At 37.0% G+C, this 27,567-nt stretch overlaps 1 protein-coding gene and 1 pseudogene across 39 annotated transcripts in view; one reads left to right on the top strand and one right to left on the bottom strand.

Annotated features, from left to right (window-relative positions):
- SLMAP (sarcolemma associated protein) overlaps window positions 1-27,567 on the top strand; it is a 154,410-nt gene that overhangs the window by 29,880 nt on the left and 96,963 nt on the right. The gene's annotated exons all lie outside the window — the stretch shown is intronic.
- LOC118522432 (pyruvate dehydrogenase E1 component subunit alpha, somatic form, mitochondrial-like) lies at window positions 8,116-12,131 on the bottom strand (annotated as a pseudogene).

The following is a 27,567-nucleotide window of genomic DNA, read 5'->3' as shown; positions in this document are numbered from 1 at the left end:
TTGGCATGGCATCTAAATTTACTCAGATTAAGTACTCAAAAATTGTAATTATAGTTAGTAATAGAGATATCTTATACTTGAACCAATTTACGCTCTTTACTAAACTTTAGAGCTGAAACTCTGTAAAGACATTTCATCTCAAATTTTGCTTGATATTTTAGATTGTAAATAAAGTACTTAATTGAGATAAATCCAAAATAGTATTCAAATGTGAGAAGTATAACAGGACTTTTTAGTGGATTATCTTTTTGGTGTGTTCAGAGGGAATTGTTTGAACTTAAACTACAGCTTTAATTGCACATCTATTGCCTGCAGGTATCTTTTTTAAAAGGAAAAGCAAAGTAAACTAGTGACATTTGTCATTCTAACAATGGAGTACTTTGATTTAAGAAACAAAGTTTGTCATAATTGTGTTAATTAAATATTTAAATGCAAACTTGCTAGTGATATTTTTATATAAAATACCTTTTGTGGGTATTGATTTTATTATTTATGTGACAAGCCTAGAAACTTTCTATAAAACACCAATGCTTAACAATAGGATGTGGCTTATTTTATGCTCCATGTAAACTTGTAAGTAAATTAGCTGAATTGGTCATTGTTAGAAATTGTCCTCATCTCTGTTATGACATTATCGTTGTAGTTTCTTTTTGTCTATTATCTTGAATTGAATTCCTTTAAGGTGGGGAACTTTTGTCTTACTTCTGTGCTCCATGTTCTAGGTTTAGCTAGTATTGAATAGGTTTTAATAATAATTAGGGTTTATATTTTTTTCTTAGATCTTGTAGATACTGATTTTGTGTATTTTATTTTACTTAAATCATATCTTTTGTCTTTAGAAGGTTTTATTTTCGTATCATGTGTTTCTTTTCCTTGACTATGATGAATTCTAAGTGTCTATTGTTATTTTTGTCATTTAAATAGTTAATTCTTTAGAAGTGTATGTTGCCATTTATATTTTCCATCATACTGATGTTGTAAAAAATAAAGGAAATATATGACTATGTTTAAACATTTAACAACAACAAAAAACCAAACATTTAACAACAGCAAGCAAGTTATGTAGGTTCTTATCTGCCTCCAGTGTGGTATTTATTTATTTATTTATTTATTATTATTTTTTTTTTTTTTTAAAGATTTTATTTATTTATTTGAGAGAGAGAGCACAAGAGGGGAGAGCGGGAGAGGGAGAAGCAGACTCCCTGCTGAGCAGGGAGCCCGATGCGGGACTCGATCCCGGGACTCCAGGATCATGACCTGAGCTGAAGGCAGTCGCTTAACCAACTGAGCCACCCAGGCGCCCTCCAGTGTGGTATTTAAAGAGAAATTCTTTCCTTCCCTGAAACTCTAGTTTTACATCTCATATATCTCTGGCTTTTTTCATCCATTAAATTCCATTTCTAGATGTGTAGAATTCCCTAACCTAGATGTGAATTCCTAAAACATATGCATAATATTCTACAGATTTCGAAGTCCTGTTGATTCATTCAGCCATCATTATTGAGCACTTCCTATGTCCTGAGCACTATTCTAAACAAAACAAAGTCCCTGCCTCCATGAAACTGGCATTCTAGCATGCAGATACCATCAATCATCTTTCATTATCAACTCAGCCTATTTAGGACAAATGGGAGTGCTTCTGGTTTATTGACAGGGAATCCAACATAGTTCAGTTCATCTTGTCCTATAAATTAGCTGTGTGAGAGCAATGCTATCATATGGCCCCAAAGTATTCTGGGTTAAACTTGAGTTTTGTTCTCAATTATCTGCATTTGGTGAAATCTGTACATACCTCCTTTAATTTTATAAATTTATATCATATATGTATCTTGTTGACCTCTTCTATACTACCAGGTAAACCTTACTTAAATTATTTTTGAAAGTCATCAGGGTACTGCTTAGATGAGTCATTGAATGATTTTGTTTTGGTAGTTGTTTTTTTTGTTTGTTTTCTCTCTACTCTGAAACTCACTTTTCCATCTTCTTCAATATGATTTTTTTTAAGATTGATTTATTTATTTTAGAGAGAGAGAGAGAGAGTAGGAGCAGGAGGGGCAAAGGGGGAGGGAGAGAGAATCTCAAGCAGACTCAATGCTAAGTGTGGAGCCCGACTCGGGGCTCGATTTCAGGACTCTGAGATATGAGCTGAGGCAAAACTAAGAGTCAGATGCTTAACTGACTGTGCCACCCAGGTACCTCCCTCAATATAATGTTTACTAGAACTTTTATAACTTTTGTTTGCATGACATTGTACTTTTCTAGTTCTTAATTTTTTGATAGTTTTTATATTTCTATCTTTATTTCCATTGTCTGTGGTTTCCATACAGACTTTGTCTTTATTCTTTCAATTTCCCCACCAATTTTCTCAAAATTCACATACTTACAGTCTTAAATGACCACTTCTAAGAACTTTATTTCAAAATTTATTTATCATGAATTTCATAACCATATTTTTAATTTAAATTGTTTAAACTGTATACTCTAGTGGTCTATAGTGTACTCACAAAATTGTACAGCTGTTACCACTATTTATTTCCAGAACATTCTTATTGCCCTCCAAAGAAACTCTGTGCCCATTTAGCAGTCACTCTTCATTTCCTCCTCTCCCAGCCTCTGGCAGCCATTAATCTACTTTCTGCCTCTATAGATAGCCTGTCTGGGACATACTTCATGTAAATGGAATCATATAATATGTGGATTTGCGTATCTGGCTTCTTTCAGCATAGTGTTTTCAGGGTTCATCCATGTTGTAGCATGTATCTGTACTCTGTACCTTTTGTTGTCAAATAATATTCCATTGTAGGGATATACCACATTTCATTTATCACATTTACCACATACTCAGTTGATGGACATTTGGGTTGTTTCTATTTTTTGGCTACTATGAGTAATACTGCTCTGAACATACATGTACAAGGTTTTGTGTGGACATATGTTTTTAGTTCTCTTGGTGATGTACCTAGGAATAGAATTGCTGGGTCATATTGTATCCATATTTAATGTTTTAAGAAACCACCAAACTGTTTTCCAAAGCAGCTGCACTGTTTTACATTTCCACCAGCAGTGTACAAAGGTTCAATTTCTCTACTTCTTGGTCAACACTTTTTTTTTTTTTTTTAGAAGATTTTATTTATTTATTTGACAGAGAGAGATAGCGAGAGCAGGAACACAAGCAGGGGGAGTGGGAGAGGGAGAAGCAGGCTTCCCACCGAGCAGGGAGCCCGATGTGGGACTCATCCCAGGACCCTGGGATCATGACCTGAGCCGAAGGCAGACACTTAACGACTGAGCCACCCAGGCACGGTGTCAACACTTGTTATGGTCTTTTTTACTGTAGCCATCTAGTATGAAGTGATAGCTTACTGTGATTTTGGTTTGCATTTCCCTAATAACTAATGATGTTGTGAGCATCTTTTCATGTACTTACTGGATATTGGTTTATTGTTTTTTGAGAAATGTTCATATCCTTTTCCCACTTAAAAAATTAGGTTGTTTATCTTTTTATTGCTGAGTTATATATTCTAGATATAATTCCCTTATCAGTTGAATGATTTACAGATATTTTTTTTTTCATTCTATAGGTTATTTTGATGGTGCCCTTTTTTGTTATTACAGTAAAATATACATTACATAAAATTTACTATTTTTTAGCATTTTAAGTGTACATTTTCAGTGTACAATTTACAATGTTGTGCAACTATCACCTTTATTTATTTCCAGAACTTTTCCATCATCCCAGACAGAAACTCTGTACCCATTAAATAGTAACTCCCCTTCTTTCTTCTCCCCCAGCCCCTGATAACTGCTGTTTCTACTTTGTGGTTCTATGAATTTGCCTATTCTAGGTGCCTCATATAAGTGGAATAATATATTTGTCCTCAAGGTGTCTTTTATAGCACAAAAGTGTTTAATTTTGATGAAGTTCAACTTACCTATTTTTTGTATTTGAAGTAATTTTTAATAATCTTAAAATTCTTCATTTATATTGTCATTTGTGCTTTTGATGTCATATCTAAGATGCTGTTGCCTAATCCAAGGTCATGAAGATTTATTTTAATCATTTTTGAGTACTTGCTTATTTGGCTTTTTCATCCATATTCAAAACATCAGTATAACTATCAAAGGTTTTATGAGAATGGTTTATTAAATAGTCTTTTTAAAAATTTTTAGATTGGGGCGCCTGGGTGGCTCAGTTGCAGGGGCACCTGGGTGGCTCAGTTGGTTAAGTGTCCAACTCTTGATCTCAGCTCAGGTCTTAATCTCAGGGTCATGAATTCAAGCCCCATATTGGGCTCCATACTGGGCATGGAGCCTACTTTAGAATAGAATAGAATAGAATAGAATAGAATAGAATAGAATATCTAGATATTCTTACCTAAACTACAGGTTCCTCAGAGGATTTGTACAAAACATTTGTACAAAATCCAATTTTGTACATCTGTAGTAAACTTGTAGGAGACTTCATTATGTTGAAAAAGTGTAGAAGTAAAATAGGCCAGCATAGTGATTAAGGGCCGGAACCTGACTACCTGGGTGTGGATCCTGGCTGTCCTTTTCTAGCTGCATGATCTTGGGCAAGTCGCTCATTCTCTCTGGACATTCATTCCCTCTCTTATTGGGTCCCTTGCTCTCTCTGTTGCAAGGATTAAACAAGCAAATATCTGCAAAGGGCTTAGTCAATTTGGTAATAGTGTTAACCACATACATGTTAGATACTGTCATACCCTTTAACTTTAGTAATGTCATTTCTAGGGACTTAATCTAAGAACATTATCAGAGATGTTGCATAAAGATGTAGGTATAACAGTTTCATCACAGAAATTAATTGCAAGAATTTACCATATGTACTCTAAATTTATGAAATTTATGAAATATCATTTGCTCTTTTGTCATATTTTCAAAAAATATTTAATGCCATGAAAAATAATGATGTAAGCGAAAAAGGCAATTACATATACAATGGTATATAAAGTATGTCTCTAAACTTCTTTGAAAATATGGGGCAGGGAAGCAGAGTGTTGGTCTTACAATACATATAAAGAAGTATGTTAAACTGTTGATCGTGGTTATACTTGGAAGCTTAGGAGGAGTGAATTTAATTTTCTTCTGAACTTTATTGAAGTCTCCTGCCTTCAACAATAATAAGTACTTTATATTCAGAAAAACAATTATTTTTTTAAAAAGACCAAATATGGGGGAAAGCCCATTGTAAAATGGGAAAAATGACAGGAAAATAGGAAAAGCCCAGTGTGAAATAGGAAAGCATAATGTAAATAGGAAACCTGAGTCCTCCTACTAGTATTGCTATTAAATAGTTTCAGGCCTTGGGGCGACTGGCTGGCTCAGTTGGTAGAGCATGTGACTCTTGATCTTGGGGTTGTGAGTTTGAGCCACACTTTGGGTAGGCAGATTACTTTAAAAAAAAAAAAAGTTTTGAGCCTTGAATGAATTTTCTCTCTTCCTTGGGGGACACAGTTTCCTCATCTGCAAAATGAGGAGTTGGGATAAAATTAAAAAGACAGTGTGCAGAGTGGTTAAGAGCTGGGAAGTGAGAGAGGAGAGTTAGGGACTACAGTTGAAGAGAGATCACTGTGGGTTCATGTCCTGCTTCTTCTTCCTGTTCACTTGGTGACTTCTGGCAAGTAATTTAACCTCTCTGTGCCTCAGGTTTCTTGTTTATAAAGTGGGGATGATGATGATTATTATTATAATACCTCATGGGGGATTGTGAGAATTAAATGAGTTAATAATACATGTAAAGGACTTAATAATATAGAGTCTGACACACAGTAAGGACTCAATAAATGTTAACTGTTTTTACTGGTATATAAGATTCTTTCTAATGGAGTCATTTATTTCCAATAATATTGTTAGTCGAGTGAGTGATTCTTAAATTTGTCTATCATTTGGAAATTTAGCTAATTTTTTATTTAGATATTTTCGAGATGGTGGAGACTATTGATTTGTGAAATTGAATATTTTGAAGTCCCTGTTCCTCTCCCCCAGCTTTACTTGTCTTGTGTCTTATTACAGGCAACTTCTTTGGGGCCCTAAGTTATCTCATCGTTGAGATTTTGTAGACCTTTTCAGCAGTAAAAATCTCATTTGATTTTATAGAGTTTTTTTCTAACTCTTTTTGTTCTGAAGCTAATGTATGTGGCTTAATATATTTGTAATTAAGTTGTATAGGCTGTTAGGTTGTACCTGTATTTCTTCAACTGGTGTTTCAATTTTAAACTTAGGAAATGGCATAAAGCCCAATGGAATGTTATAGACTAGTCCATTCTAGGAAAAGCTAATGTTATAAAGTCAACTGGAAGTTGTTAGAGCATGACCTATAGTGTGACTGGATTGATGCATAGATGTTACTTAATTTAATCCCAGAAAAAAAATGTATCCAAATGCTTTAAGAGACAAATCCAAGTATGTGAAAATCACTTTCAGAGTCAGCAACCGTGTTAATTCATTTTGGAACTCTGAACACAGACTACAGAAATAGATGACTTTCATAATATATCATTTTCTTTCACTGACTGAGATACTTAATTAAGTCTTCGTTGAATAGTGACTCAGCTAGTCCATTGCTTTGGAAATTTTTGTCTGTGAGCAAGTCACTGTATGGTACCTCAGTTTATAATGGCAGTCATAATGAAGATGATTACATTTTTTCCATACTGGGGATAAGAATGAAAGCTGTATTTTAATACATTTATTCTTAGATCTTTAGAAGCTCTCCCCTTCTCTGCAGGGTTGTAGCTGTAGTAGGCAGCCCTACTACAGAGGTCATTATTTCTGTGTTAGAGAACAAATTAGTGAGTAACATTGCCAGGAAACAAAAGGCAAGAGTTTGACTTCCACAGTTAAGGGATACAGTTTGTTACTTAAAACAGATTAATTATAATAACTTTTGTTTATAAAACATACCTAGCTAATTCCCATAGCAGGAGAAAAGTGCTGTGTCTAGATAGACAAAATCGGTTCAAGACAGCTTTGTGACTCACTGACGGAAGAGGGGAGAGTTCTTTTTGCCTTAGGGATTGGATTTTAGTTTAGGATGAATTCTTTGTCTAAGTACAGATATGAGAGAATTCCCATCCTACATGTCAAGTATCTTATTCTGTCTTCCTGAGATTTAACTCAATGCCTCCAAGTTCCCCAAGTGTATACTTTTGTAACTTCTGCTACTTGGTTCATGTTAATTACATAGTTTTTATATTTCTCCCTCCATATTTCTCTTCCTGAATGTAAGAATTTGTGAACTTTTCCTTTAAACATTTTGAACTGTGTTTTTGTGTTTGTTGGTTTGTTTCAGTTAAAAAATCCATTTTTTCATATAGAAGAGACTGGTAACCTGTTTTCTTCTGTGGAGGAGAATTAGGAAAACTGTGGGACATAGGAAAGAAGTTGTACTTTTCACTGTACCACTGGACCTTTGGAACCCATTACATTTTTCCCCCAAAATTTTAAACTTAATTTTATAGCATGGCATAAACATTCATAAAATTTTTGTTTGTTTTATGGGTTTTATTTCTTTTAAAGTTGAGACCACAAAATTTCTTAAAGTTGATCATGAATGTTCCATTGAAGGCATAATGATAAATTTACAGTCTTCCTTTAAATGATCCCCTTAAACTTGATTCACTGATTTGCACCATAATCTTTATTTTTTTTTTAAAGATTTTTATTTATTTATCTGAGAGAGAGAGCATGAGCGGTGGAAGAAGCAGATGGAGAGGGAGAGGCAGACTCCCTGCTGAGCAGGGAGCCTGATGTGGAACTCAATCCCAGGACCCTGGGATCATGACCGAGCTGAAGGCAGATGCTTAACCGACTGAGCCACCCAGGCACCCCTGCACCATAAACTTTGAAAGGTGGATTGTTGGGGCGCCTGGGTGGCTCAGTCAGTTAAGCGTCAGACTCTTGGGTTTTGGCTCAGGTCATGATCTCAGGGTTGTGGGATTGAGCCCCAAGTCGGGCTCCACACTCAGTGTGGAGTTTGCTTGAGAGTCTCTCTTGCTCTCTCTCTACCCCTCTCTGTTTGCCCCTCCCCCCGCTTGTGTGCTCACACCGTGCTCTCTCTCTCGCTCAAATAAAAATAAATAAATAAATAAATATTTAAAAGGTGGATTGTTGCTGTAGATAGATGTCTAATTCTTCTAAAATTGGTTCATAATCCACTGCTGCAAACTGAACTGTATTTTCAGTTTTTTTACCCACCTCAACATCAGTTTCCTTTAATTCTTCAACACTGACAGTATTGCTGTCTACTATTCTATCTTTGAGAAGCATAATGAGGTCACTCTTGAATTTCTTCTTGGGTATGATAAGTGACTCCAGGATCACTCATACTGCGTCCTTGATAGTGGTGAGTCTGCAGCTCCATCAGCATGGCCCCCTTTACAGATCTGTAATAGGCAGCTGCAATCTTTGTTGCTTCCTGGACACATAGAACATACATTCCATCTGCTCTTACCCCAGGAATAAAATTGTCTCTCTTGTAGTAATCAGTGCTGGCTGCTGCTCTCTCAGCAGATGCTCCCATTCCATAGCGGTTATTCTTACGATGAAAATAAATGGTGATTTCCACAAAACTGCCATATCGTAATTTTCAGATATAAAGTCAAGCAGAACTCCTCTTTTCCATTGTGATTATAGGCCAGACCAATACCAGCAACCAGGGGGACCAGATCTCTGACGATGCCATTGCCCCAGTAGCAGTTCTTGGTGTACGTGTGCCTTGATCCTTCCTTTTCTTTAGTACAACCTTCTCTTTGTCCTATAAACTCTATAGATTTCTGGGACAGAAGGTCCACAAGTAAAGTTAAAGCAGTGAGCCCAGTAAGGCTGAGATGAGATGGTCCATGATATTTATCCAATCTCAAGTTCCCCACAACCTTCCTGACATTTCACAAGTGACAACAACCAGGAATAATGGTCTGTTAATGCTCTTGGCAGACAGTCCGTATCATTCTGTACTATTTGACTCCCTTTTCCCTGCCGAGCACTGTTGTGATAGGAGGGCCCTCTTTTAACCCATGAAGGTCACATTTCTTGATTTCAAATGTAGCATCATTTGCAAAGTTATAGGATATGCCACTAGCAAGCACTCTGCTAGCCGTGCCAGGCAGGAAATAGTGAGTATCTTCCTCTTAGAGCATCTTCCTCTTGAGTGCAGGCTGTGGTGGTAGCTGCAATGGTGGTGATGATGTCCTTCTCTACACTGGGCCATAGGACCACAAACATTTTTTTAAGGGTGTACAATATTCATGAATGGGCTGTAATTTTCTTAACCATTCTTCCTCTGGTGAATAACTGTGTAACTACATAGTTTCAAGTTTTTGAAACTATTATAAATTTTGCTTTGCTGAATATCTTTATACTTAGATCTTTATTCATATTTTTTCTTTAGACTGAATTTTTAGAAGTAAATCAAAAGGCACATTTTAAGGGGCGCCTGGGTGGCTCAGTTGGTTAAGCATCTGCCTTCAGCTTGGGTCATGATCCTGGGGTCCGGGGATTGAGTCCCGCGTCGCTTCTCCCTCTCCCTCTGCCCCTACCCCCTTCTCATGTGCTTGCTCTCTCTCTCTCTTTCTCTCAAATAAATAAATAAAATCTTTAAAAAAAAAAAAGAAAGGCGCATATTAAGAGCTTCCTTGTATATTTTGCCAAACTGCTTTCCAGACTGGTTGTGCCAATTTATACTCCCATGATCAGCTTGTGAAAATGTTTCTCTTATGTCACTCTTGGAAACACTGAATATTTATTACTTAAGATACTTACTGCTACTTTTATCAGTAACAAATTGAATCCCTTAAATTTTTATATTTCAAGGTTATTTAATATGTGTGTGTATATATTTATTCTTCTTATCCTTCCTTTATTCATTGGCTTTTCAAAAACAGCCTTATTAAAGTATGATTTACACTCCATAAAATTCTGCCATTGTAAATGTAAGTTGAGTGTACCTGAAGTTAAAGATTTTTAGTAGATCTATAGTTTTGCAACCATCACCATAATCCATCTGTAAAACATTTTCATCACCCAAAAATTTCCCTTTGGCCCATTTGCATTCAGTCCTTGATCCCACACCCAGCTTTAGGCAACCACTGATATGCTTTCTATCTCTGTAAACAATTTGCATACTCTAGAAATATCAGATAAACACAGTCATATGCAATCCTTTGTGAATGGCTTCTTTCACTTAGCATTATGTTTTTGAGGTTCATCTATGTTGTAGAATATATCAATAGTTCATTTTTTTATTATGTTATGTTAATTTTTAAAAATTTTACTATGTTAGTCACCATACAGTACATCATTAGTTTTTGATATATCTTATTTATTCAGTAGTTGATAGGCATTTGGTTTGTTTCCAACTTTTGATTATTATAAACAATGCTACTAGGAACATTTGTATACATTTCTCTGTGTCTTTCATTTCTCTTGGGTAGATACCTAGGAACCCTTTAAATTTCACATCATTACTTAGCCACAAAAATGTTTTTTCAAAAGGATAGTAGCACTAGATTTGAGAAGAAACACAGTTATATAAAAGAATTAAAGTGGAATGATTGGCATGGGCAAGTGAAAAGTTCAAGACATATAGTATGACTATGTAATAATGGAAACCACTTCAGGATTTTTTGGTGGATGAGCAACTATCAGAACCTAAAGCCAAGTGAAGGCAAATAAAATCAGTGGGCGTCAAAATAAACATTGAAAACTTTGGCTCCATGAAAAATGAGAAAAATGGAAATGGGACATCATTTGCATTCATTATGAGAGAAAAATGAAAATATGTAACACATAAAATACCCTTTTTAACATAAAAGAAGGCCATTAAGTAAGACTATTGTAGATAAACAGGCCAACGAAACAAGCAGTACATTCATTCAAGATAAATATACGTAGCAAATAAACATTCATTCTTACTAGTGATCACAGAAATAAGTATTGTACAAATAGATTATATTAAGTTAGCAAAATTGATAGTGCTAGAAAGATTATGGTAGTAATGTTGCTTCGTACGTTGATCTAGTTCACGTGCAAAGCAACGTGGAAAGCCTGTCCAGATCTTTGGAATCGTAAGATTTTGAGTTAACTTTCATTTTAGCTTCCTTGAATGTAATTAAAAGTTTTTAATAGTAAATTACTAAGGGAGGGAATAAATCAAAAGGTAAGAAAACAGCCGCAGATTTTCCCCATGTGCTGAAGTTGAGTCCGGTTGTGCTTTCCTCTCCACTCTGTGTCTGGGACTCATTCCAACTCTGGAGGCACTAACCCAACTCAGCTTTTTGTCTTTCTGGCCCAGAGAGCGCATGTTTGCTCCACTGTAGTCTGAATCCTGCTTTTACAGCTTTGGCTAAATCCTGGATCCAGTTGTTCTTTAATCCAATGACTCACACCTTGGGAGTTCCCCACCCCACTGCAAGAGAAAATGCTATAAACTTTCCCATTTGGAGTAAATCTATCACGTTCTTTCTTAATTTTACTGATTTTGCTTTAGGCTCTCATATGAAAATATGCTTCCTGTTGATTTTTTTTTTTAAGTTCCTTGTGGAGTTCTTCTGTATGGGTGGGACCAAACACTTGTGTCACTCCCAGTTAGTACACTATAGTACAGTTATCCAACAATATGTGATTTTTTAGTTTGACAAATTATCTACCTAAAAGTGATAAAATCAAGAAATGGAAATTGACCCTTGCTCTATTTATTTTCCCCCTGCATCTTTCAAGTTATCTTTTTTCTTCCAACATCAAAAATTCTTTCCATTTCTGGTAAGTTTATTTATTGCATTGATAATATTTTTCCCTAATTACTGACATTATAGGTTTCTATGTCATCTATGCTTATAAATACTTTTCCTTGTTATATAAGGCTGTAAGATTTTTATATTGTTGGTTGAGCTTATGTGAAGTCATAGGTAATGTGTAACAATCAAGAAGTTAGGAATGATAAAAAGCAAAAAAAAATCTTAATCATTTTATTAATGCTTGACAGTGATTTTGGTTTATTAAGAAATATATTACCAATTTTCTGTATATAGAGCAACCATAAATACTCTTCTACTACAACTGGAATAGTCTCTTCTGTAGGTAGTGGTGTAGCTGTGTTTAGTCTCTTTAGGCATTTCCACTCAAATTGGCTTGACTACTTAAGGATATCAGGAAGAGAGGGCCCTGTAGGTTCTATTAATTTTTGAAAAATTAATGCAACAGAATCAAAAAGTTCAGACTGTTATGTGATTTGACTTCTTGATCTCTGGTTTCTGCCAGCTTATTTAGGTCACTTATAGCGTCTCTTGTTACATTGGGAGAGGTATATTTCCCTAGCCTCTTGGATGTTTCTTTCCCTGATTTTTCTTATACCTTTCTGACTGTCCTATTTGATATTCCTTCAAGCATTTTCTTCATTAATTTCTCCTTAAATGCTTGTGTTCCTAAAAGTTCAGTCATTGTTTTCCCTGTAATTGTTACTTTTGGATCATCTCATACATCACAATAATTTTAATAACCACTCAAATGCTGATGCCTTTCAGATATCTTGAGTCGGAAGGTCCAAGTTTTCTATCTTCTGCCTGCTTACGTTTACTCACTTGGATATCCTATGGAAACTCCAAAAGCAATAGACCCTAAACTGAAATGAATCATTCACTCACCCCCCCCCCACATATTTCCAAATATAGATAATGGCATTATCATCTGCCCAGTAACCCACACTAGACACTGCTGCCTTCAACACTGAGCCCATAGGTTCTATCACTAAACCCCTTTTACTACTAACGCTGCCCTAGTTTAGAACATTATTATTTCTTTATTTTAGTAGCCTCATAACTGGGCTCCCTGCCTTCAGTCTAGTACCCCTCAAGCCATCCCCTCCCCGTGTGCAATGTCAGTTTGATCCCAGTACTTTCCTTCCTAATCCCTATAGTGGCAAGTCCCTTATCATCATGCAATAAAAGTTGGTCTGCTATATATGTCTTAAAAGGCTTGGTGACTGCTTACCTCTCCAGCCTCAGTCCTGTACTTCACATGCCAGGCCCCCTCCTCAGTCTCCCCCCACTCCGTGTTGTTTCTTACCTCTCTCTGCTCACTGTGTTTCAGTCCCTTCTCTACTCATCTTGACTCACTCTTACTCACCTTCATGACTCAGGATGGACAGCTCCTTTAGGAAGTCACTTCTGAATCTTCAGGGTGCCCTTCCAAGTGTCCTTCCTCTCTACTGGATTATTATTTGCTAGTATATGAAACTGTGATTTTTCTCTTATTTAAAGAAAAAATTATCTTGACTTCACTTTCCCTTCTAGCTATTGCTCATTTTTTTATAAAATTTTTTTTTTATTGAAGTGTAGTTGATACACAATGTTATATTAGTTTCAGGTATGCAACATGATGAGTCAGTATTTGTATATATTGGGAAGTAATCACCACAGTAAGTCTAGTTAACATCGATCATCATACATAGTTAGAGAATTTTTTTCTTGTGATGAGAACTCTTAAGATCTCTTGTAGCAACATTCACATATACAATACAATAGTCACTATGCTGTACATTACATCCCTGTGACATATTTATTTTATAACGAGAATTTTGTATGTTTTGACACCCTTCATCCATTTCTCCTGACCCCCAACCCCTGCCTCTAGCAACCACCAGTCTGTTCTCTCTATGAGCTTGTTTTTTTTTGTTTTGTTTTTAGATCCCACATGTAAGTGAGATCGTATAGTATCTGTCTTTCTCTGATTTATTTCACTTAGCATAAGTGAAATGTGTGTATCACATTTTCTTATCTATTCATCCATCAGTGGACACTTAGGTTGTCTCCATATCTTGGCTATTGTAAATAATGCTGCAATGAACATGGGGGCACATATATCTTTTTGAGTTAGTGTTTTCGTTTTCCTCAGGTAAATATCCAGAATTGGAATTCCTGGATCATATGGTAGTTATATTTTAAGTGTTTTTGAGGAACCTCCATACCATTTTCCATAGTGGCTGCGCCAATTCACATTCCCACCAGTAGTGCACAGGGATCTGTTGTCTCTGCATCCTTGCCAACACTTTATTTCTTGTCTTTTTGATAATAGCCATTGCAACGGTATGAAGTGATACCTCATTGTGGTTTTGATTTATATTTCCCTGATGATTGGTGATGTTGAGCATCTTCTCATGTACCTGTTAGACATCTATATGTCTTCTTTGGAAAAATGTCTGTTGAGATCCTCTGCCCATTTTTTAATCAGATTGTTTCTTCTTCTTTTTTTTTTTTTTTTGTCTTGTGTTGGATGAGTTCTTTATATATTTTGGATATTTACTCCTTATTAGATAAATGATTTGCAAATATTTTCTCTTATTCAATAGGTTGCCTTTTTTGTTGATGGTTTTCTTGGCTGTGTAGGCTCATTTCTTTGCTTCCCTTTAGAGCAAAACTTCTTCTTTTTTTTTTTTTAGAGTTTATTTATTCATTTGAGAGAGAGAGCACGAGCAGAGGGGAGGGCAGGGGGAGAGGGAGAAGCAGACTCCCCACCGAGGAGGGAGTCTGATGTGGGGCTCGATCCCAGGACCTGGAGATCATGACCTGAGCCAAAGTCAGATGCTTAACCATCTGAGCTAGCTAGGCATCCCTAGAGCAAAACTTCTTAAAGGATTTGTCTATATGTGTGGTTTCTCATTCGTCTCATTTATTTTCTCTTGAATCATTCTGGTCAGGCTTTCTTTCCTTTTTTTTTAAGAGAGGGAAAGAGAGAGGTGGGGGGAGGGGCAGAGGGAGAGGGAGAGAGAGAGAATCTTAAGCAGGCTCCACGCCCAGCATGGAGTCCAGTATGAGGCTCCATCTCACAACCCTGAGATCATGACCTGAGCTGAACTCAAGAGTCAGACATTTAACCTACTGAGCCACCCAGGTGGCTCTTTCCGGTCAAGCTTTCATTCACTGCTACTTCCATACAGTTCTTGTCAAGGTCATTAGTGGCTTCCAGGTTGCTTTTCCAGAGGACAGTTTTTGTGTTTTTTTATCTTACTTGATTTTCCAGTATTATTTGACATAGTTGATTTCTCCCATATTCTTGGAAAACAATATTCACATAGTTTTGGGGACACACCACTTTCCCTTGGTTCTTCTCATATTTAACTGGCCAACTTTTTTATTGTTATGTTAATCACCATACATTACATCATTAGTTTTTGATGTAGTGTTCCATGATTCATTGTTTGTGCATAACACCCAGTGCTCCATGCAGAATGTGCCCTCTTTAATACCATCACCGGGCTAACCCATCCCCCCACCCCCCTCCCCTCTAGAACCCTCAGTTTGTTTTTCAGAGTCCATCGTCTCTCATGGTTTGTTTCCCCCTCTGATTTCCCCCCCTTCATTCTTCCCCTCTGCTATCTTCTTCTTTTTTTTTTTTCTTAACATATATTACATTGTTTGTTTCAGAGGTATAGATCTGTGATTCAACAGTCTTGCACAATTCACAGCGCTCACCATAGCACATACCCTCCCCAGTGTCTATCACCCAGCCACCCCATCCCTCCCACCCCACCCCCTACTCCAGCAACCCTCCGTTTGTTTCCTGAAATTAAGAATTCCTCATATCAGTGAGGTCATATGATACATGTCTTTCTCTGGTTGACTTATTTCGCTCAGCATAACACCCTCCAGTTCCATCCACGTCATTGCAAATGGCAAGATCTCATTCCTTTTGATGGCTGCATAATAGTCCATTGTATATATACACCACATCTTCTTTATCCATTCATCTGTCGATGGACATCTTGGCTCTTTCCACAGTTTGGCTGTTGTGGACATTGCTGCTATAAACATCGGGGTGCACGTACCCCTTCGGATCCCTACATTTGTATCTTTAGGGTAAATACCCAGTAGTGTAATTGCTGGATCGTATGGTAGCTCTATTTTCAACTTTTTGAGGAACCTCCATACTGTTTTCCAGAGTGGCTGCACCAGCTTGCATTCCCACCAACAGTGTAGGAGGGTTCCCCTTTCTCCGCATCCCCGCCAACATCTGTCGTTTCCTGACTTAATTTTAGCCATTCTGACTGGTGTGAGGTGGTATCTCATTGAGGTTTCGATTTGTATTTCCCTGATGCCGAGCGATGTTGAGCACCACCTTTTCATGTGTCTGTTGGCCATTTGGATGTCTTCTTTGGAAAAATGTCTGTTCATGTCTTCTGCCCATTTCTTGATTGGATTCTTTGTTCTTTGGGTGTTGAGTTTGATGAGTTCTTTATAGATTTGGGGTACTAGCCCTTTATCTGATATGTCATTTGCACATATCTTCTACCATTCTGACGGTTGTCTTTTGGTTTTGTTGACTGTTTCCTTTGCTGGTGCAAAAGTTTTTTATCTTGATGAAGTCCCAATAGTTCATTTTTGCCCTTGCTTCCCTTGCCTTTGGCGATGTTTCTAGGAAGAAGTTGCTGCAGCTGAGGTCGAAGAGGTTGCTGCCTGTGTTTTCCTTTAGGATTTTGATGGACTCCTGTCTCACATTTAGGTCTTTCAACGATTTGGAGTCTATTTTTGTGTGTGGTGTAAGGAAGGGGTCCAGTTTCATTCTTCTGCATGTGGTTGTCCAATTTTCCCAACACCATTTGTTGAAGAGACTATCTTTTTTCCATTGGACATTCTTTCCTGCTTTGTCAAAGATGAGTTGACCATAGAGTTGAGGGTCCATTTCTGGGCTCTCTATTCTGTTCCATTGATCTATGTGTCTGTTTTTGTGCCAGTACCATACTGTCTTGATGATGACAGCTTTGTAATAGAGCTGGAAGTCCGGAATTGTGATGCCGCCAGCTTTGCTTTTCTTTTTCAACATTCCTCTGGCTATTCGGGGTCTTTTCTGGTTCCATACAAATTTTAGGATTATTTGTTCCATTTCTTTGAAAAAAGTGGATGGTATTTTGATGGGGATTGCATTGAATGTGTAGATTGCTCTAGGTAGCATTGACATCTTCACAATATTTGTTCTTCCAGTCCATGAGCATGGAATGTTTTTCCATTTCTTTGTGTCTTCCTCAATTTCTTTCATGAGTATTTTATAGTTTTCTGAGTACAGATCCTTCACCTCTTTGGTTAGATTTATTCCTAGGTATCTTATGGTTTTGGGTGCAGTTGTAAATGGGATCGACTCCTTAATTTCTCTTTCTTCTGTCTTGGTGGTGGTGTATAGGAATGCCACTGATTTCTGTGCATTGATTTTATATCCTGCCACTTTACTGAATTCCTGTATGAGTTCTAGCAGTTTTGGGGTGGAGTCTTTTGGGTTTTCCACATAAAGTATCATATCATCTGCAAAGAGTGAGAGTTTGACTTCTTCTTTGCCGATTTGGATGCCTTTGATTTCTTTTTGTTGTCTGATTGCTGTGGCTAGGACTTCTAATACTGTGTTGAATAGCAGTGGTGATAGTGGACATCCCTGCTGCGTTCCTGACCTTAGGGGGAAAGCTCTCAGTTTTTCCCCATTGAGAATGATATTTGCTGTAGGTTTTTCATAGATGGCTTTTATGATATTGAGGTATGTACTCTCTATCCCTATACTCTGAAGAGTTTTGATCAAGAAAGGATGCTGTACTTGGTCAAATGCTTTTTCTGCATCTATTGAGAGTTTCATATGATTCTTGTTTTTTCTTTTGTTAATGTATTGTATCACGTTGATTGATTTGTGGATGTTGAACCAACCTTGCAGCCCAGGGATAAATCCCACTTGGTCGTGGTGAATAATCCTTTTATTTAATTAATTAATTAATTAATTTATTTATTTATTTATTTATTTATTAAAGATTTTATTTATTTGATAGAGAGAGACACAGTGAGAGAGGGAACACAAGCAGGGGGAGTGAGAGAGGGAGAAGCAGGCTTCCCGCCAAGCAGGGAGCCCGATGCGGGGCTCGATCCCAGGACTCTGGGATCATGACCTGAGCCAAAGGCAGACGCTTAACAACTGAGCCACCCAGGCGCCCTGTGAATAATCCTTTTAATGTACTGTTGGATCCTATTAGCTAGTATTTTGGTGAGAATTTTTGCATCCATGTTCATCAAGGATATTGGTCTGTAATTCTCCTTTTGGATGGGGTCTTTGTCTGGTTGGGGGATAAGGTAATGGTGGACTCATAAAATGAGTTTGGAAGTTTTCCTTCCATTTCTATTTTTTGGAACAGTTTCAGAAGAATAGGTATTAATTCTTCTTGAAATGTTTGGTAGAATTCCCCTAGGAAGCCATCTGGCCCTGGGCTTTTGTTTGTTGGGAGATTTTTGATGACTGCCTCAATTTCCTTAGTGGTTATAGGTCTCTGGCCAACTTTTAAATTTATTTTGCTTGGTCTTTTTCTCCCTGACCTGTAAATTTTAGACTGCTCCAAAGCTCTGTCCTTGGTCTTCTTGTCTGTTTTCTTGCTGTCTTGGTGATTTTATCCTGTCTCTTGACTTTAAATTCTTTGTATTTGCTAATGACAGTCAAATTTTTATCTCAAGCCCAGACTTCTTTCCCGAGCTGTAAGCTCATATCCAACTGTTTTTTGACATTTCCACCTGATGTCTAACAGATACCTCAAATTTAATATGTCCAAAGCCAAAGTCCTAACCCCTCCTTCAACATCAATAAAAAAACAAAAACAATGGGGTGCCTGGGTAGCTCAGTTGTTAAGCGTCTGCCTTTGGCTCAGGTCATGATCCCAGGGTCCTGGGATCGAGCCCCGCATTGGGCTTCCTGCTCTGCAGGAAGCCTGCTTCTCCCTCTCCCACTACCCTTGCTTGTGTTCCCTCTGTCACTGTATCTCTCTCTGTCAAATAAATAAATAAGATCTTTAAAAAACAGCAACAACAACAAAAAACAAAAATAAGAAACAAAAAACAAAACCTCTCACCTTCAGCCCTTCCAACTCACATAGAGGCAACTGCATCCTTCTAAGTTGCTTGAGTTAAAAACTTTGGTATTGCTCTTGACTCCTCTCTTTCATATTGTACACCCGATCTGTCAGGAAATCTTGTGCTGTACAAATTGCATTTCATTGTACAATTACAAATTGTACAAATGTGCTGTGTTGTGTAAAAGGTTAATGTTATGCTTTTTCAGCTTTACAACACTTTTATTTTAAGGGCAGGAATCCTGAAGACCATAGTTTTACCAAGTCTCTTAGTTTGAATTACCCCAGGTAAAGAATTCTGGTGGGTTGCTGAAGCTATTCCATTCAGAATTGAATCCTATAATATGAAAGAACAAAAAGGAAGTGAACTGCAAAAACTCTTAAATACAGTTCAGAAGTCAGTGATTTTACCTCCGAAGTCTATTCTTCACGTGTGCAAGATATGACTAGTTTACTAACCCTTTTGAATTTATTGAACTTCTTTCCTCTTTGATCTCCCTTGATTGTTTAATTCTTTTCTTTCTAGCAGATTCTGTTTTTCTCTCATGTAGTTAAGTGTGTATCCCTGGTTTTTTTTCCTTCTTTTCATCTTCCTTTCACTCTCTTCCCCTAAATGACTATAATGTGGAATTGAAAATTTGCTAGACTTATTTAATAAAATTTTATATCTTTCTTAATTTTAAAGTTTAACTATTCAGGGTTCTTTTTGTTGAGATAAGCACTATGAACATTTTATATACATTCTTTCAGATTTTTGTTTTCTAATGGTGTATTACCATTAGAATCTATTCATTCTTTTTGTAAAAGTATATATCATTTTTGTAAAAAGGGATCACTGTACATCATGATATATTTTAATTTCAGTACCAATAACTCTACCTCATTTTTTGATGATTGTGATATTGTGATTTTGATGTCTGATATTTCATCAGATCAGCATAATGTAGTTTGGTTAGGTGTTAGCTATTTCCAATTTTTAACTTCTATTAAACCTTGCTTAGTAAACATGCTTATGCATTTGCCATTGTACATGTGTGTGTGAATATTTCAATGTTTCTATAGGTTTTATTTCTGGATGTGGAATTACTCAAAGAGTATAAGCATTAAAAATCTTCATAGGTATTGCTGAATCATTTTCCAAAAATGTTGTAGCAGTTATTCTCATCCCAGTGTGTGAGACTGCTGTTTCTCCACATTCTTGCCCGAGCCAAGCATAACACTAGTTTTAATTTTTGCCAAACTGATATTGACCACTCTGTTAATTGCCCATCTTCCTGAGCTTTTAGGTCTTTTGAGAGTTTTGGAGTTAAACATGCTTATTTACCCCTTCCCATACATGTCTCTCTCTCTTTTTATTTTATTTTATAAAGAGATTTTTATTTATTTATTTTAGAGAGAGAATGCGAGGGGGGGGCTGGTGGTTGCAGGGAGAGGGAGAGAGAGAATCCCAAGCAGACTCCTGACTGAGCACAGAGCAGGATGTGGGGCTCAATCGCACGACCCTGAGATCAAGAGTCAGATGCTCAACTGACTGAGCCACCCACACAACCCCTTCCCCTTTTTAAACAGAAAATTCAAATAGTATAGGAGGGTGTAATGGAGAGACCTCTCCGCCCCGGTAGTTTAAAGGGTGTCCAAGTGGCATTTTGAGTTTTGAACTGAGTGAGTTACAGCCTTCTATTTGCATTATTCTATGACTTGACTGTGTTTCCAGCCTGTGACTCAGAGCCAAGAGTATAGTAGGGCTCTTGTTTAGAAATGGAATTATGACATCTGCTAAATATCTTGTGGCTTAACTTATTCATAAGTTAGTTCACAATGTTAGTTGAATTGTATGTAGATTGCTAATCTATGTAATATTTTCTAAGTTTATTTACATATACCTGAGAGTAGTATTTTCCTTTTGATTTAATTTTGATTAGGGAATTCCCTGATCCATATTGTGATATGTGTTTTACATTTTTCATAAAATGTTTTTAGTTTACGCTGTGAGACAAAGATTTAGCTGCTTTCCTTCTGTGCACAGGTTGTCGTTATTTATGGTAATAGTCACATGTAATGGGGGCAATGGCATTCTATTTTTAACACCTGTATGTGTTAGAGTTCAGCTGTTACTGATCTATTTATATCTCTATCAGCTGTTTACTATTTAATTAATTGACAAAGAACTTTATTTTTAAGAACTTTAACTAATAAAGGAAAGTCTTGCATCAGTTCCTTTGACTAAAGAAAGTAAAAATTGACTACATATTTATGTATCTTCTGTGGATTTAATAGTAATAGTTGCCATTTGTTTATTTTTTTATAGCTTAAATATGATTTAATGTGGTATATTAATCTATAATTATCAGAACTGATCTGGCTGGTTGACAATGTTTTATATGTATATTTTTTTCCCTCCCATTTGTTTAGTGTGTACAAATACTGTGCTTAGTGCTTTACATGCTTAGCATAACACTTAGCAAACACTCTGAGCTAGGTACTGATATTACCCTCAATTTATAAATAGAGACTTTTTATAAGCATCTTTTTATAACTAAAGGGTGGCTCAGAAAGGTTAAGTAACACTAAGTAATACTGAAGGTCACACAGTAAGTTAGAAAATGATAGAGGTGGAATTCAAATCTTTCACGTATGCTCTGTTTTCTATAGCATGTTGTTATTTGGATGTAATACAGTTTGGCCTATCCTATGTAAATCAAAACTTTTTAGCTTCCATTGTAGAGTATGAATTATTTAATGTATTTGTTCTACATTTAAAAAAATCATTTGTGACTTGTGCCTGTGGGAACTTTCTGACAGGCAATGAATGTTATAGATTAGAAAAGATGGGATAATAGTGCTATTCCAAGTGTGATTTGGACATGAAGGTTTGGGAGTTAGCTGCTTAACTTAGAATAAAGCCTCAAGTCTCTAATTTAGGTGTTTATTTAGTGAGAAATGTTATCTGAGCAAAATCTTATTTGTTAAAGTGTTTAAACTGGGCTTCAGAAAGAAAAGGAGGCTTTTAACAAGTGAAGAGTGTGGGTGGGTGGAAGCAAGGGCTCTTCAGGTCCAAGAACAGCATAAGCAAACACACAGAGGCTTAGGGCTTGTGTGGGGAATTGCTAGTAGTTAAGCAAGGCTGGAATGAATAATACTTTTTTTTTTTTTTTTTTTTTTAAGTAGGCTCCACATCCCATGTGGGGCTTGAACTCACTACTCTTAGATCAAATGTCACATGCTCTACCAACTGAGCCAGCCAGGCGCCCCTGGAATGGATGATACTTTTAGGGAGAGTGGAAGACCAGGTTGGATAGAGTGATTGATGTCATTTTGAAAGTTATCACAGCTCTTGGATTTGATTTTGAAGACAGTAGAGGGTCAACAGCCCTTTTATAAAGGGAAACAAAGTGATCAAGTTTGCATTTTAGGAAATAACTCTAGCATCAGTGTGAAGGATGGAGAGTGTAGAATCACAGTCCTCATCTTATGGGCTCAGGTTATGGGCCTGGGTTAGAAGGACGGTAATGAGAAGGAAAAGGCAGGGTGGAATTGAGAGATTGTTCTGAATCACAATTCGTAGGAATTGGTGACATATTAGATGTCTTACGGGGTTATTGGTATTATTTATTGTTACTAATGGTATTTGTTATTTCTACTGTTTTGTATTTGCTCTAAGTGGCTTCTGATAGTCACATTTACTCTATTATTAGTAGGCTGATGGCTGAATTCTTGTCCAGAGGTGCTCAGGAAATGGTGGGTAAATGATGGAATGACTCTGGGGTGTAAATATTACATTCATGAAATATTGATTTAAAATACAATTTGGTGTTGGGGCACATGGGTGGCGCAGTTAGTTGAGCCTCTGACTCTTGGTTTCTGTTCAGGTCCTGATCTCAGGGTCATGAGATCGATCCCTACATCAAGCCCTGTGTCAGGCTCCATGCTCAGCGCAGGGTCAGCTTGAGATTCTCTCTCCCTCTCCCTCTGCCTTTCCTGCTCGTGCTCTCTCTCTCTCAAAATGAATAAATAAATCTTTAAAAAATACTATTTGGTATTTATTCAGCAGGCATTTTGTTAATGTCTAGGGATATCACTGAGAAAAAGGGATACCACTGATCCTGATCTTCACAGAATTTGCCAGAGTGATGAGGAGTCTAATAGAACTTATTTGCTGTTCTTACTTTCTGTGTAATCCTTGGGCATATGATTTAACTCCGGATCCCGTCTGATCATGTGGGATACTACTTATATCATAGTGTTCTGAAGTTTTGATGAGGTAATGTGTGTAAAGTGCCTAGCATAGTCCCTGGCATAAGCAAATGCTTGTTCTCTTTAATCTCCCTTGGACACAGAAGCTAGGAAACACAATTTATTAGGATTGTTTGTTAAGTGAGTGATAATAGGTAGCAAATGCATTTTTGAAAGAAATTTTACCTGTCATGATGATTTGGTATCATAAAACCTAATTGCTGTTTTATTTTCTCCACTATAAGTATAGATAGGTCACTTGGCTTGTGTGTCAGCCTCGATTTGCTGATCTATAAAATGATCAGAAGCATTCTTATTTCACAGGGTGATTGGGAGAAATATTAGATAGTGGATATGAAATTACCAGTCAAACGTAAGTACATAGCTGAATGGGTGAGGTCAAAGAGTTTAAAATGTACATCTCTCCCAGCTACTAGCTTGGGAGGCCCTTTGGCAAGTTACTTAACCTCTCTTAGTTCTAATTTATCTGTAGTACAGGGATAATAAAACATGTATCTCTATAAGATTGTAAAGATTAAGTGAAAGAATGCATAGGAAGTAGTTTATCCAAGCACATGGTAAGCACTCAAAAACTTGTGATTATTGTATATTATGTGGTCTCCTTTTGACACTATTGAACAGTGAACTCTTCTTTGTTTGGCTTTGCTCTGTAGTTGAGATTTCTATATAGCTGAATTCTGAGTATAAGCATGTTACCATTCATGGTAGTGAAAGAAATCAATGATCCTTTTCAAAGTAAACTTCACTTTGGCCCTAAAAGTTTCCTAGGGAAAAACATTTTAGGCCCTGTGTTTAAGTCATAAATGGAGGTAGAATTTGAATGTGATGCTAAATTTCAGTTCAAAATAAAAAAAGAATTAATAACTCTTAACTGGGGCATTACCTACCCATTTCCAGGAGCATGGATGTCATGAGGGATATTGGGAGTAGATGGAGTTTCAACATCTGAGTCATGTGACAGCAGACAAACTAGAGCCTCTGGATTATACTCAACCCTGTAAGGGGTTTATTTTCTTCGGTCCCAATATTATTTCCCATCTTAGTCAAAATGATTGTTCCATAAATTACATTGTTCCTATTTCTATTTATTCACTTAATCCTCAGTTAGTGACTTTGTTTTCTTTTCTCTTTCCAAGTAGAATTATTATAATTTTTAAAGAACTCAGCTGCGAATGTGTGACTTGTCAAAACCTTGAGGCGATAAATCTCTGGAAGAATTAATTATCACTAAAAATGAAGAGACAAGGGAAACAAATAATGCAATATATGTTAAGAAAGAAAAAAAAGAAGAAGAATGTAGCAGGAGGGGAAGAATGAAGGGGGGGAAATCGGAGGGGGAGACGAACCTGAGAGACTATGGACTCTGAGAAACAAACTGAAGGTTCTAGAGGGGAGGGAGGTGGGAGGATGGGTTAGCCTGGTGATGGGTATTGAGGAGGGCACGTTCTGCATGGAGCACTGGGTGTTATGCACAAACAATGAATCATGGAACACTATATCTAAAACTAATGATGTAATGTATGGGGATTAACATAACAATAAAAAAATTTTAAAAAAAATGAAGAGACAAGGGGCATCTGGGTGGCTCAGCTGGTTACGTGTCTGCCTTCTGCTCAGGTCATGATCCCACCATCTTGGGATGGAGCCCCACATCAGCCTCCCTGCTCTGTGGGGAGTCTGCTTCTCCCTCTCCTTCTGCCCCTCGTGTGTGTGTGTGTGTGTGTGTGTGTGTGTGCGCGCGCGCGCGTGCGCGCTTTCTCTCTCTGCACTCTAGGTCTCAAATAAATTAAATCTTTAAAAAAAAAATGAAGAGACATGATTAAAGACCAAGGTGTTCTGACCGTTGTAATTATATGCCAGGGCACCTGCTCAGTTGGAAGAACATGTGACTTTTGATACTGGGGTTGTGAGTTTGAACCCCATGTTGGGTGTAGAGATTACTTAAAAATAAAATCTTTAAAAAAGATTATATGCCAGTCTGAGTGGCTGTGTCTAAAGGATGGAAAAGGCCATCATGGTTATTTTCATTACCTTATTAAGCATTTTAAAAAGCTATAAATGGGGGTGCCTGGGTGGCTCAGTCAGTTAAGTATCTGCCTTTGGCTCAGGTCATGATCCTGGGTCCTGGGATTGAGTCCTGCATCGGGCTCCTTGCTGAGCAAGGAGCCTGCTTCTCCCTCTGCCTGCCGCTCCCCCTGCTTGTGCTCTCTCTGACAAATAAATAAGTGAAATCTTTAAATAAAAATAAAAATAAAAAGCTATGAATGTTCTTTTGGGGGGTAGATGTGTTATTTTATCTTTCAACATTTCCATTGAATTTGTTTGCCAAATAAAGTGTTTTATGTGTGGGTAGTTTTATATATATATATATATTTTTTTTTTTTTTTAAAGTAAGATCTAGATTCCTGTATTTTCCAATTTTGCCAGTCTTTAATGGAAACTTTTTTTTTCTTAGTTTCTTCCTCTCCCCCACCTCTTATGACTATATACATTAATGTCAGCTGTCCTTAGACTGAGCCTATTGTGTGCATTATTAAATAATATAAGCCTACATCCTTTAAACCTAGTGACCTTGTTCAGTGTTTCCCACAAATGTGATCACAGTGGTTTACTTTTGTGGCAAACAAGGCTGTTATTCTATGGGTGAGGTTTTTAACTATCAGAGATGAAGAGTGGAGGTGCAATTATTTTGTTGTTTCAGCTGATCTCAGGGTGATTTAAGGTAACATTTTGTGAGGAAAATAATGACCTATAAAATATAATCAGAGTATTGTGTATTTAAAATATCACAATATCCCCTTGTTCTATCTCTACTATGCTAAAATACATGTTTTTGTTTTTGTTTTAAGATTTATTTATTTGAGATAGATCGAGCACAAGTTGGGGGAGGGGCAAAGGTAAGGGAGAAGCAGACTCCCAGCTGAGCAGGGAGCCAGAGGATGTGAGGATGTGGGGCTCAATCCCAGGACCCTGGGATCAGGACCTGAACTGAAGCCAGATGCTAAACTGACTGAGCCACCCAGGCACCCCCATGGTATTTTTTATAAATACCTACTTATTTTATATTTTAAAAGATCTCATTTATTTATTTTAGAGAGAGAGAGAAAGAGCTAGCATGAGTGGGGGAAGGGGCAGAGAGGGAGGGAGAGGGACAAACAGACTCTGTGCTGAGTGGGGACCCTGATGTGGGGCTCAATCTCATGACCCTGAGACCGTGACCTGAGCTGAAACCAAGAGTCGACGCTTAACCAACTGCGCCACCCAGATGCCCCAATACCCACTTATTTTAAATATTGAAATAAAGAATTTGATTTTTTTTGAGGTAATTGGAGGCTTCTTAGGGTCTAAAAAATTGAGTTTGGGATCAGTATCTGTTCTTTAATACCAATTACCATAAGTAGGAGCCTCAAAGACAAAGTTGAATGCATCTTGCTGGGATTAACATACCATGAGAGGAGAAAATAATCAGGATTTGCTTGTCAACCTATCAGTTTTGGGATGTGGGAAATAGGTTAATCTCCTTTGGATTAGAATTTGTTGTAGGCTTTCAAAAGCCTCACCTCTCAGAACTAATATGATGATATATTTATTTTGTATCTTCCTGAGCTTCAGAAATCTAATTTACTTTGTCCTGAATTCTCAGTGAAGGATCGTCACAATTTGCATATTTAAGAAGGATGTAGTCATTCTAGCTTTATTTTGTATGTTTTGTAATGTTCTCATTAAATTTTTAAAAATTTTTTCCTTCCTACCTTCTCTGTTTGTTCTTCATAATCTTATCTCTGTTCCTATGTAGAGAGATAGAAATATTTTTTCTTCTTTCTCTTTTGTGAGCTGTCTCCATAAGAAGAAATTATTGTACAATGAATGTGACTGGAATACCACTTGGAGATGAAAAATATCTTGGCAAGTTCATAACATTTGCAAGACGTTTGGGTTGGGACAACTTCATTCTATTTTTTTTTTTTTTTTTTTAAGATTTTATTTATTTGACAGAGAGAGACACAGTGAGAGAGGGAACACAAGCAGGGAGAGTGGGAGAGGGAGAAGCAGGCTTCCTGCGGAGCAGGGAGCCTGAAGCGGGGCTCGATCCCAGGACCCTGGGATCATGACCTGAGCCAAAGGCAGACGCCCAATGACTAAGCCACCCAGGCGCCCCTGGAGAAGTTCATTCTAGTTTACATGTGAGATTTCATTTTGGTGGAGAACATTTTGCCACTTTTCTATGTGTTTTCCTATAGCGTATGAATAAAACTTTATATTTCCCCCTTCAGTGGCACAACTTAAAAATTTCAGCCACTGAAACATGTGGTTCTTTGCTAGTCAGGAAGCCAAGAAGGTTATATAAACAAAAAAATATATAAAATATATAAACAAATTCATATATAACATCCATTATGTATTCTAAGAAGTAACTAAATTGTTGGTGGCAA

This window comes from Halichoerus grypus, chromosome 1 (genome assembly GCF_964656455.1).
Source record: "Halichoerus grypus chromosome 1, mHalGry1.hap1.1, whole genome shotgun sequence".
Taxonomy (NCBI): Eukaryota; Metazoa; Chordata; class Mammalia; order Carnivora; family Phocidae; genus Halichoerus; species Halichoerus grypus.
This window is presented reverse-complemented; position numbering and strand designations above follow the sequence as displayed.